Consider the following 11,661-nt stretch of genomic DNA (forward strand, 5'->3'; position numbering starts at 1 on the left):
TGCTGTTCAGGCTGGCCTTGAGCTCACTTTGTAGCCCAGGCTGGTCTTGAACTCACAACAATCCTTCTGCCTCAGCCTCCCGAGTGCTGGGATTACAGGAGTGCATCATCACATCTGGCAGGAAAGTTTTCTTTTTTTTTTTTTTTTTTTTTCTTTTTGGTTTTTCTCCGGTACCGGGAACTGAACTCACGACCTTGCGAATGCCAGGCAGACGCTTTTGCCGCTGAGCTAAATCCCCAGCTCCAGGAAAGTTTTCTTAATTATGTCTGAAATCCAGAAGCCATAGAGAAAAGAGGAATTGGCTGAGTGTAGTGGCACATGCCTATAACTCCATCACTTAAGAGGCTGAGGCAGGAGGACTGCCGTCAATTCATGGCCAGCCTGGACTATATAGCAAGACCCTGTTTTAAAAAAACAAACAAAAGTCAAAGGTGGCAATTTCACTCTGCCCCTGGGAAGCCAACCTCCTCCCTGCTAGCTGGAGTCACCCAGGAAGAAGCAGCGTCCTCAGAGATGCAACTCGGGTGCTCGTGGGACTGCTGAATGCCCGGGGAACCTGAGTATGCAGACTGAGAGACTCAAGACCTTGTTGGGCACCCTCGGGTGGCCTGGCCGGGTATAGTAATTCCATCTCGAACAGTGGTCATTTGCATTTGCACACGGTTTATATTGCAGACAGCATTCCCCAATTAGTGACCACCTTGGATCCTGGCCCTGCAGGCAGGGCGGGAATCAGCTCTGCTTCCGACCCGGTGCGCCTTGAGTGGGTGACTGGGGGCTGCCCCAGTGCCCACGGTGTCGGCATCGTTATTGACTCAGCCTCTGCCAACAAAGCCCTCGTGTTTTCTAATCTTTGGCTACTGCAAACAGACCTGTGACCTTGTGCAAGGTCATGTCTCTGGAGGACAGAGGCTCAGGGGGACATTGTGCGGGTGGGGGTGGGGGGTGCCTCGGTCACCCTGATAACGGGCGCCAGGCAGAAAGAAGGCGTCACGAGAGTCAGGGACCGATGTGACCGGCGGAGGGTTTCCACTGCCCGCCTCCTACTTAGGAGAGCACCCTGGTCCTGCTGCTTGTTCCAGCTCGCACTCTCAGGACCCTTTCCTCTATGATTTTCTGGGAACTCCGCGTCAGGACATTAGAACCATTAGAGCCATTACAGCCATTAGAGCCATTAGAGCCCTGCGAGCGACCTGAGATGCAGGGAGCTCTCCTAGGCCTGCAGCATGTATTTTTAATTTCCTCGTAGTGCTTGTTGCCCTTTAGCAGGAGGGGGCCGCAGAGAAGCGTGTTCCTTTCGAGTACTAAAAGTTTTTCCACTTAGTGGATGGCGTCACCGCCCTCCTGGACTTTTAGGCTCAGTTAAGGAAGCCAACCCAGCCCGACCCGGCCAGCTGAGTGTGGATGAGCCGCTGTCCTGGTCACGTCCTCTGCCCAGGGCACGCAGAAGGGCGGCGGAAGTGTCCATGCCCAGGGCACTGGGAAGCCAGCCTGAATCAGAAGAGGCCTCCGCTTCCTCTCCTTGAGAGAAAGTTCCCATGGTGCTTTGCACTCTCCTTTCTGATTGCATGAGAGATTAAAAATAGGCCTGGGAGTGTGGCTGGTGGGTAGAGTGCAGGTGTGAGGCCCTGGATTCAGACCTCGACACCACAGAAACAAACCCGCAGGCAGCAGGAGCGCTGCTCTCCTTCTGCATTTTTCCTTTCCTTTCCTGTATGGGACCTTGCAACAAACTACAGACCCAGCTTTTTATTTTTTACTTCAAGACAGGATCTCACTAAGTTGCTGCACTGCCTAGGCTGGCCTCGAACTTGTGATCCTCCTGCCTCAGCCTCCCAGTGTTGGGGCTACAAGCATGGTGCACCACACTCGGCTCATTTATTGTAACAGTCTTTGCTAACTGGATGTTGCCTGAACACTCTTGCTTTCTACCAGCCACACACTTGCGCTGACCTTGGAAGGCAGGCCCCATCCCGACCCAGGTTTCCTCACGTGGGAAACAACGAGTCAGAAAAGACGATCTCTTAGGACCCTTCGGGAAAGACTTCTGATCTGCGGCCCTCGCTGTCGCTGCTGTCACCAAGGAGTGACCTTTAAGGCAGAGTCCCAGCGCCACCTGCCCCTCCATGCCCGGCCAAGGGTGCCCAGGTACGGTGGTCAGAGGGGGGCAGGTCTCGAGTTAGACCTTGCTCGGCCTGGTGTCGGAGGTCACCCTGGAGGAAGCTGGCCCGGGGCTGGGCGCCCTCACGGTACCCAGCAGTGAAGAGACAGCGACACTCCGGGAACTACACAGCCAAGCGCCGCAGCAGCCGGGGACACAGAAGCTCACCCGGGGCTGCCTGGGGAGGCGGAGGACGCGAGTCTCGGGCTGTCTGGGGACAGGCCTCGCGGCCCCTGGGAGCACAGGCGTGCCCCCCCAGCCGGCGTAGATCACCCCTCGGACGCGCAGCACCTCCCAAGGCCGCCCAAATACAGCCGGCCGCGGAGCGCGACACGCCTCTCAGGGGCCGCAGCCTCCTCTGCAGCGGGCGCTTTCACCGCCGCCTCCGCATGCCTCCAGCTCCCGCGCCCCCATGTGTCCTGGAAACTTCCTGCGACCGAGTCAGCACACCCGAAACGTCTCCTGCAGGTCGGGGGCTTAGGGACCGCCGAGGACCCTGCACAGTGCCGGACCGTGCACGCGCGGGTGTGCGCCCGCCACCACACCCAGCTACACGCTCTGCTGAAGGGCGCGTTGACGTCCTCAGCTCCCGGACCCGTCGCGCTCCCTGGGACACTGAGGGACACGCAGCCCCGGGCCCCGGGCCCCGGGCCCCGGCCCCCACGACGCCCCCGGGTTTCCGGGGCAGCCGCTTGGTCTCAGGTGTTCCGCCTCCGCTGTCTGCTTTTCCTGTCCGGACACTGGAAGCGCAGTTCCCGTCTTTGTGTTTTATAAGCGACACGGCGGCGATGGCTGTCATTTCTGACCCCTCCGAACCTGTCCCGAGTGACAACCCAGATCGCATACACGCCTAGCTGCTGGAGAGGTGAGACATCTGCTCCCAGGATGAGCGACATGTATTAAAGCTCACTGGCAGGCGGGGGTCCGCGGGCTTCACCAGCACATCTGAGGCCCACAGGGTGCAGTCCCCGTCATGTGGTCTCCCAGCACTTCCTTGTTCAATCCCGATTCCTGTGTGGCAGTTCCTCTTGTTATTTTGCTTTATTTACTTTTGGTTTTTTTGAGATAGGGCCTTGCTCTGTGGTCCAGGCTAGAGCTGAACTCACAGAGATCCTCCTGCCTCATCCTCTCATATGCTGAGACTGCAGGCTGTGGTTCCATGCCCAGCCTCCCCTGGTTATTCACCAGCGTTTAAGATTTGAGGAGCCACAGCCAAGATGTGGAACTGAGCAGGCTGTGCATCAGTACCCGAACAGAATTAGCACATAGGGCGAATGTGCACGATCGAATTGGACTCGGCCACTCACAGGCATTCCTGCCTGTTGCCGAAACAGGACCGGAATTAGAGGACGTTGTGCTAAGTGAAATAAACCAGGCTCAGAAAAAACAGAGACTGTATGCTCTCACTCCTTTGTGGAAGCTAAAACAGTGAGTCTCGGCTGAGCATGGTGCTGTCTGCCCGTCCTCCCGGCTCTTTGGGAGGCTGAGACAGGAGGATTGCAAGTTCGAGCCCACCTGGGCAACCTAGCAACTGAGCAACACTGTCTAAAAATTTTAAAAAAAGAAGAAAACTTTTAAAAGCTGCTGGGGGGGCATGTAGCTCAGTCTAGATTTTTTTTTTTGTCTTTTTTTTTTTTTTTGAGACAGGGTCTCACTGTGCAGTTCAGGCTGACCTTGAGCTCACGGTGTAGCCCAGGCTGGCTACACCTGGCTACTCACAACGATACTCCTGCCTCAGCCTCCCGAGTGCTGCGATTACAGGCATGAGCCACCACGCCCTGGAGCTCAGTTTAGATTCAATTCCCAGGACCTTCCTAAAAAAGCAGGGTGGGGGGAGGCATAAGAGCCGCTCTGCTGTCCTGCGGCTCAGCAGTGTCACGGTCAGCAGCCACTTACGATCGATTTCAAAATAACTAGAAGAGCCCAGTTTCCCAGCAGAGATAAACATTCACAGAGATGGGAACGCGAAGTACTCTGGTTCAATCACTGTGCCGTGTACTCATATGGATTATCATGCTGTACCTCATAAATAGGTACAAACATCACGGGTCACTAAGCAATTCTCAGAATTAAACAACCTGAAATCCCTGCACTCAGGAGGCTGAGGCAGGAGGACTGCTGTGAGTTTGAGGCCCACCTAGGGTATATCATGAGTTCAAGGCCTGGATGAACTGCATAGTGAGACCCCGTCTCAAAACAAACAAACAAAACAAAAAGGGGGTGCAGAGCTGGGGCTTACCCCGCACCCCTTGGCATGGTGGGAGGGGTCTGCCTAGCCCATACTGTACTGGGGTAGGGGCTCGATATCACTGTAATAAACAGCAGCAGCCTGACTCAGTTTCCTCAGCTGTAAAGTGGGGGGTCATTGGCAGGGGGCCCAGGGTGGACTCGGGTCAGGAAACAGAGCCACCGGCACCCCTGGGGCCCGTGGACCGCGTCGCCCACGTTCAGGGTGTGACCTGCGGCAGGGAGAGGGAAGGCTGGGCCTCCCGGGGGCCAGGCCGGTGAGGTGCTGCCCCTGTATCCCGCACACAGCAGGAAGTGGACGGCCACCTCCCTGTGTCCCTGCACCCGGCACCCACATGCACGAGCCTCCCCACGGCCAGGTGCGCAGGTACAGGTGTGGCCCTGAGGCTGCGACACCCCTGCCCCAGAGGGGGGGGGGGAAGCTGCTTCTCCAGCCCCTGGGCCCCACGGGGGTTCATCCAGAGGGACACGAGGGGGGAGGGGGAGGGATGCTTGCCAGGAACCAGCTGCTGGGCGGAGCCTTTCCCTGAAATCACTAGAAAGAGCAGGGGAGGAAGTGAGCGCGGGCTCCCAGCTGTGGTCAGTAGGGAGTCGGCCTAGAGCGCAGCCGGTGACCGGAAGAGGACACTTCCCACCCGGGTCTGTCCCCTAGGAGGACAGTGCTGCCGCCACCTCCCAGGGAAGAGGACTCAGGAGGCGGCCGGGAAACGGCCCTGCCCAGTGGCCCGGGGAGCTGGAGACCTCCCAGCCCCTGCTCTGCACCGTCCACAGGTCCCGGGGGCAGCGCGGTGCTGTCTCCACCCCGGGTCCCCTGGGGCCCCCGCCTCTGTGCCTCCCCCCCCCCACGGGGCCCCAGCCCAGCTCCTTCCCATCAGCGCAGAGAAACAGCCAAGTGCCAATGTACAAGCCTGTGCCTTGAGCCCGCACACACAGCGGCAAAACCCACAGCCACCGCTGACCCAGGAGAGCGCTTCGCCACCCGCAGCGCCTCACACTGCTACGCCAAGCGCGGACACCTGCACCGGCCACACGCCCGGCCCCTGACGCGCACGGCCCGATCCAAGTGTGTCCTCAGCTCGGGGAACGCCGAGAAATGCACCCGAGCCGAGGAAGGAAGTGTGCAGCGGCGCGGGCTCCGCAGAGCTGCCGCCAGTCCAGTCTCTCTCTCTGCGCCCAGATGCGGACTAGAGTTGAGGACCGCCGGCTACAGGATGCATAAGTTCAGCGTAACCTTTTGGCTCTGTCAGATACAAAAAGAAAACAAAAACCCTCCCGTGCTCCTGCCCCTGGCCATTGATGCCTGGGTACCTCACACCCAGGCGTGGTGGTGCATGGCGATCACCCCAGCACTGGGGGAGGCTGAGGCAAGAGGATCTCAATTTCCAGTTCTGTCTGGACAATTTAGAGAAATAAAAAGGGGGAGGGGGTGCTGAGGTACCATGTAGTTCAGGGCTACCGGGCCCCTGGTTTGGATCCCCAGTCAAAACAAAACAACGAAAAAGCCCTCTTTTCTTTCTAACTCAGCCTGTGGCTCTGTACCATTAGCAACAGAAAACAGGCTAACACAGTGCTGCGGTGCTGTCTTCGCATGTCCACCGGGGTACTTCCCAGAAGCCGCTCGCAACCTGCTGAACTTCTCCCCGAGGAGACCACGGGGCTGAAGGCTTTTCCCGGCAGCTGTGAAGTCCCGGTCCCGGGCGCAGGCAGGCAGACACCCAGCATCTTGGGAACCCAGGCAGGGCCGCCGCAGAGGCAGAAAACCTACCGCGGGGCTGCACTGGCCCAGGTTTCAATCACTGATTTGTTTGCCTTATCATTCACCATTCCATTCTGGGAGGGTGGCCCTGGGGTAGGGCTGGATGTTGCCAGGGTAGAATTGCAGGTTTCACATAAAAGCATCTTCAGTATCAAAGGAGAACGCTTAACTAAACATGACACAACAAGACGTGAGCGTTGAAGTACATAAAAAAGGACAGATGGGGCAGCCGGGTGTGGCGTGGCAGAGGCTGAGGCAGGAGGGTCGCCACAAGTTCAAGACCATCCTGGGCTACGTAGTGAATTCAAGGCCAGCCTCAACTACACAGAGGAACCCTGTCTCAAAAAACCAAAGAAAGGAAGAGAATGGGCACCCTCCTCAGGAGACATGCCCTCTTGGGCCTTGATCCAGCCCGAAACCCACTAAAGATGGCGACACGATTCCCTACCCTCTTGCTAATGCGCATAGCCACGGCCCACCTTGGACCCTACGCTCATGGCTAGGGTGGGGTGTCCTGCACTGGGGGACCCCAGGATGTCCCCAGGGAGCCTGCAGCCTCTGGGGAGGAAGCTACTAGACCAAGAGAAGGGGCTTAACAGAGAGTCAGTCACATGCCGGGCCCCTGGTGGTTACTGCCCTTGCCCACCCCAGAAATCGCAGTCACCCCACAGTGGCCCGGCCAGCCTCTCACAGGTTGCCCGAAATGCCCGGGTCCGCCAGCCTTGGCTTCATGGGCTTCCACGTTGAGCTCCATCCCTGATCCATTTCTTTTCTTTTTCTTTTTCTTTTTTTGAGACGGGCTCTCCTTCTGGAGCCCAGGCTGGCTTCAAACTCCTGATGATCCTCCTGTGTCAGCCTCCCGAGCGCTGGGATCACAGGTGCGCTCCACCACACCCAGCTTCTGTTCTTTCTTTTTCTTTCTTTCTTTCTTTCTTTCTTTCTTTCTTTCTTTCTTTCTTTCTTTCTTTCTTTCTTTCTTTCTTTTCTTCTTTCATTCAATTTTGAGACAGGTGCTTGATATATCATTAAATTGCCCAGACTGGGTTTATTTTATTTATTTATTTATTTTTTGTCATCTTGAGACAGGGTCTCGCTCTGCAGTTCAGGCTGGCCTTGAGCTCACTTTGTAGCCCAGGCTGGTCTCCAACTTGCGATGGTCCTCCTGCCTCAGCCTTCTGAGTGCTGGGATTACAGGCATCTGCCACCACACCCAGCTAAAAAGCAACTTTAAACCAAGCAAATGCACTTTGGGGTTTGTCCTCTTCCTTTCCCTGGCTTTTTGGTCCTGGGTTTCAGGGCTTTCTTTTTGCAGCCCCCACCTGGGGATTGGCTGTGGGTGCAGGGGGTGTGTCTCGGTTAATTTTTTTTTTATTGCTGAGACAAAATACTTGGCACTCAAAATTAAGGAAGGAAAGGTTTATTTAGCTCACAGTTTGTAGACATTTCAGTCCATAATCAGCTGGCCCCAAGGCAGAGTAGCATGGCACAGGGCAACAGTTCAAGATGGAAAAAGACAGCAAAAGCAACAAGAGCAAAAGTGTTGCGGGGGAGGCTCTTTTCCTTCCTTATGTTGAAAGCCGGCCACCCTGCCCTAGGGGGTGTAGCACTCACACAATCACCATGCCCTCCTCTTGCACAGGATGAGGATGTTTACAAAGTAAGGAGGGGGCTCTCTGCTGAGTTGCTTAGTCAAACTTCCAAGCTTCTTAAATTGACACAGTGTATCAACCATAACAATCCACCCCTTGTCAACTTGGCAACCAGACACATTTTTTAAACGGTTTCCAGATACAAAGACATGCTTATTTTTAACATTTCACAATTTGGACATTGTAACACAGGTTTAACAATCCTTAAGAACAGTATTATCCATCAACATTATATTACATTAGAACCCTAATGTTCTTCCCCTGACCCCCCAAAGACTCATGCACATCCCTTTAGGTAAAAGGCATGTAGTCCTTCTCTAGGAATTGCCAAAGTCCTAACAGTTTCAGCATTGCTGAAAAGTCAAAGTCCCAAGTCTCCCCTAGATCCAAGGCAAATTCTTAGCTGTGAGCCCCTGTACAAATGAAGTTAAACACTTCCAACATTCAACGGCACAAAATAAACATTTTCATTCCAAAAAAATTACAAATAGGGGAATACAAAAGAATGGGGCCAAATCAAGTGTAAAATCCAGCAGGGCAAACATTAAATCCTGTAGTCCCATGTGCAGCATCTGAGGCAATCTGTGGCAATTTGTGAGCTCCAAAGGGCTTGCATGACCCCACCCTATGGCACTTCTGGTGGTTGTAGCTCCTACAGCTTCTCCCTTAGGCCTGCTCCACTCAATCCTTGCAGATGACCCATGTTCCTGGCTTTTCCAAACTTCTGGGGTTTCCACTGCACCTCTGGCTTCTCACTCACAGCTTCACACACTGCCCTCTCGGGGCACACTGCCTGGCCTCCTGGGCCTTCTGAAATTGAGGCAGAAACCTTTTTAACCCTGTAACGCTTGCATTCTGCATGTACCTAAAACTAGCGCCACATGGATAATGCCAAGGTCTGCTGCCAGCTGAAGCAGTAGCCGGGCTTTCTTCTCTCCTGGCTGTAGGGGTCAAGTGCCTGGATTGCTGGGCACTCTGAATCCAATTTTGAGGAACAAATTTCCTATGCTGCCGCCATTCCAGAACATGGTGCTCTGCTGCTTTCTCCTCAAAGCAAAGTCTTTTACCTTTGCAGGTTTGAGGCTGCAGAGGGTAGAATCTTGCTGCTTCTTGTGATGCCCTCAGGCCATCTTTTTAATTTTCCTGTTCCTTCTCAATAGTGGATCTCCCCAGCTCTATCTTGGCAGTCCACAGCTTTACCGGAGCTTTTTATCTGGCCAAAACGCACAACGTTTTAAATCATCCTGCTGGGCTCTTTGCTCTTGATTCTCAACGTAAGTCTGGCTAAAAGCACTCAATAATAGCCATGCCATCACCTCAACATTTAACTGACTTGAAATTTCTTCTGCCAGGTTAATTAGTCCACCGCCCTTAATCTCAGTCCCAGGCAAAATCTCTGGACATGAGCAAAATGCAGACAAACTTTTTGCCAAACCATAACATCAATCATCTGGAGCCCAAGAGCCAGTGCAGTCTTTCTTCCCAGCAGAAACCTCCTGAGCCTGGTCTTTATCAGCAGGATTTTTATCAGCCTCTGAGCTCTGACTAGAATCTCCCACAAAGAACAGCCTACGGAGCTCCAGCGCTACTCTTTTAGGTGACATCTCTGAACCTTTTCGAACTCTTCTCACAAGCCATTCTCAGAGGCTCTTGAACCACATGGTCAGGTGTAGTCACAGCATCAACCCCACTCCTGGTACCAAATTCTGTCTTGAGGATGTTAGTTTTTTTTATTGCTGAGACAAAATACTTGACACCCAAAATTAAGGAAGGAAAGGTTTATTTAGCTCACAGTTTGTGGAGGTTTCAGTCCATAATCTCAAAGGACGGGCGGCATGGGACAGAGGTAACACTTCAAGGCGGCAGAAACCAGCAGGCACAGCAAGAACAAGAAGAGAGCAGGGGAAAAATCCTCTTTTCCTCCCTTACATTGTAAGCAGGTTACCACCCCCCAGGGTGGGTGTAGCACTCACACCATCCTTGTGCCCTCCTCTTGCACAGGATGAGGACGTTTACAAAGTGAGGACCCTGGCCCCCTGCTGAGTCCCTGAGTTAACCTTCTAAACTTCTCAAGCTGACACAATGTATCAACCATTACAGGGTGTGGCCAGGTTTAGGGACCAGACCAAAAAGTTCTGCACCTACCACTGGGGGTGGTCTGTGCCCTGCCATGTGGCTCCCAGCAGGGTGGCTGCCCCATTCTTAGGGGAAGGTGACAAACAGGAAGCCTTGGGAAGCCGGGGGACAGAATGGGACGGATCAGAACAGGGTCTCACTATATAGTCCAGTCTGGTCTTTTTTTTTTGTCCTTTTGAGACAGGGTCTGGCTATGCAGTTCAGGCTGGCCTTAAACTCACTTTGTAGCCCAGGCTGGTCTCGAACTGGCAGTGGTCCTCCTGCCTCAGCCTCCCAAGTGTTGCGATTGCAGGCTGGGCCGCCACACCTGGCCCCTGGTAGGTTTTGAACTTGAGATCTTTCTGTCTCAGTCTCCCTGAGAGTGCTGAGATTACAGACCTGACCCACCCTGCCAGCTTTGGGGAAAGAGGCCTCTTTCACCTTCTCAGAGCCAAAGACCCGGCTGAATCTGTCCAAAGGTGGGAACTTCTGCTCCTAGGTGACAGATAAGGACACTGAGGCACACCGGCTGGCCTAGCAGGAGGCAGGCTGCACTCCTAGACAGAGGCCAGAGCCAGAGCCTAGCTTCTCACCTGCGGCGGCGGCGGAGGAGCCCGGGTCTCCTCCGCTCCCCGGGGCCCCGCGTCGCCCCCGGTGTCACCGACCCCCCTCCCCGCGCGCCCCGGGACCGGAGGACCTGACCTGGGCTGGGAGCTCGGGGCGCGGGTCGGGTCGCAGCTGTTGCTCCGGAGCAGGTGGCGCGGTGCCCACGGGCGGGGCCGCGGCTCCCGCTTCTGCTGCGGGGCGGCTCCCGCTCGGGCTCCGCTCGGCGCCGAGTCCCCGCGGCTCCCTCGGTCTGTCGGGGAGAAGCGGCAGCCTGCCTCCCTCCCTCCCGCGCTGCCGCCTGCACCCGGGTAACCATGGAGACCGGGCACACCCAGCCAGGGCCGCCTCCTTAAAGGGACAGGCCGCCAACGAGGGCTCCCCTCCCCTAGGGACCTGGAGGGGGTGGGAGCGGTCGGGGCGGTCGCTGCCCCCTCGCCGGCCTCGCGCACCGCCCCGGGCCACCGCCCGCCCCTGAGACGCCCGCGGCGCCCTTCTGCTCCCGCGGACTCAGCCGCAGCCGCAGCCGCAGCCGCAGCCGCGGGGCGAGACGCCTTCTCCGCAGCTTGGGGCTCTCGGAGAGCCGCCTGGCAGCCTCTCCTCCCGCGGAGAGAGAGTAGGAGGGCTCCAGGCAGGGGTGCCTGTAGAAGATGCAACCCTCCCCCCGGAAAAGAATGCCCTGCGAAAGGGGACTGGCGAGCCCCGAGGGTCCCATTGTCAGGGACGCTGTGAAGGAGGGGCGAGCGTCTTCCGAGCACAGCCTCGGGCAGTTCAGCCTTTCACGCCTCAGTTTGAGCCCCAGGAAAATGGGTGGAGCGGCTGTCACTAGGAGACGCGGCTGCCAGCAGGAGCTGTGAGGGCACTGGAGGGTGGGCAGCCGCTCTCCTTGTGACCCCGCAGTGAGAGGGCGCGCGGGGGCGCCCCGGGGCCCTCGTGCGGTCCCCGGTTTCTGTCGTCTCGGTCCCCTGCGCGCTCCCAGCCGCGCTGGAGGGTGGGGACGCTGGGGTCAGACGCGGGAGGAACTTCCTAAGCTAGCGCGGGCGGTGAGGGGGACGGGGCCGGCGCCCCACCCGCTTCAGCCCCGAGCGCTCGGCTGGGCGCCGCGGGAGCCGCCGCCTCCCCACCGGGTG

At 56.5% G+C, this 11,661-nt stretch overlaps 1 protein-coding gene across 1 annotated transcript in view; it reads right to left on the bottom strand.

The window, feature by feature from the left end:
* The window catches only part of A4galt (alpha 1,4-galactosyltransferase), a 19,997-nt gene extending 9,164 nt beyond the window's left edge, over positions 1 to 10,833 (bottom strand). Inside the window, exon 1 of the mRNA XM_005379423.2 lies at positions 10,631 to 10,833. The gene's annotated coding sequence lies outside the window, so the exon portion shown is untranslated. The remainder of the gene's footprint in view (positions 1 to 10,630) is intronic.
* Between the last annotated feature and the right edge of the window lie 828 nt (positions 10,834 to 11,661).

This window comes from Chinchilla lanigera, unplaced genomic scaffold (genome assembly GCF_000276665.1).
Source record: "Chinchilla lanigera isolate Chin_1 unplaced genomic scaffold, ChiLan1.0 scaffold00012, whole genome shotgun sequence".
NCBI classification, from domain to species: domain Eukaryota; kingdom Metazoa; phylum Chordata; class Mammalia; order Rodentia; family Chinchillidae; genus Chinchilla; species Chinchilla lanigera.